A 699-nucleotide genomic window follows, 5' to 3' on the forward strand; every position below is an offset into this window, starting at 1 on the left:
GCATCCCCCAAGCTTGCTCCGCAAGCATCCCCTCCAGCCCCCCCACTCTCCAGCCAGCTCTGCCCTCTGCGCCCCGGGGCACTCTTTCTTTGCCCAGCCCTGCCCTGGCTCTCTGCCCCTCCGCACCCCAGGAGTCACCCTCGCAGCCTCCCCACCTATTCGAGGGATCCTTTCCATCAGCAATTCCCCTCTAGCTCTCTCCTAAGCACCATTCCCCAGCCTCTCTGCTAACACTCTTTCTTCCTCTTCGCCCTCCCAAACCCTCTCCTCTGGGGTTTATGCCTGCAGCAGACATATCTTAAAAACCCATCAGTCATTTCTGAGCGATGTAAAAGAAGGAATGTCTTTGCCTCATTTTGAAGACTAGAAAAACAAGGTAACTTTACAAACGGAGGCACTCTTGGCTTGTATTCAGGCATGAAGTCTGTTGTTTGTATTTATGAGCTTCTTGGGGAGCAAGCATCCGTTTCGGATTGGTCTTTCAGCACCATCCCGATCACTCACAGAAGTCAGATTCTTCAGGGGATCTTTCAGTCTCTGTGTCACATTGGTTGTGGCACTGGTGCTATTCTGCAGTTTGCATACAAAACGTGAGCTAAACCATCTTCCTCTACTTCTAAAGCTAGATGAAAAAACCCCCAAAACCCAAACCCAAACAAAATGGAAGAGAAGAACTGGGAGAACAAACGCTCCTCTTCC

The sequence above is a fragment of the Aptenodytes forsteri genome, unplaced genomic scaffold (assembly GCF_000699145.1).
Source record: "Aptenodytes forsteri isolate BGI_AS27 unplaced genomic scaffold, ASM69914v1 Scaffold265, whole genome shotgun sequence".
Classification (NCBI taxonomy): domain Eukaryota; kingdom Metazoa; phylum Chordata; class Aves; order Sphenisciformes; family Spheniscidae; genus Aptenodytes; species Aptenodytes forsteri.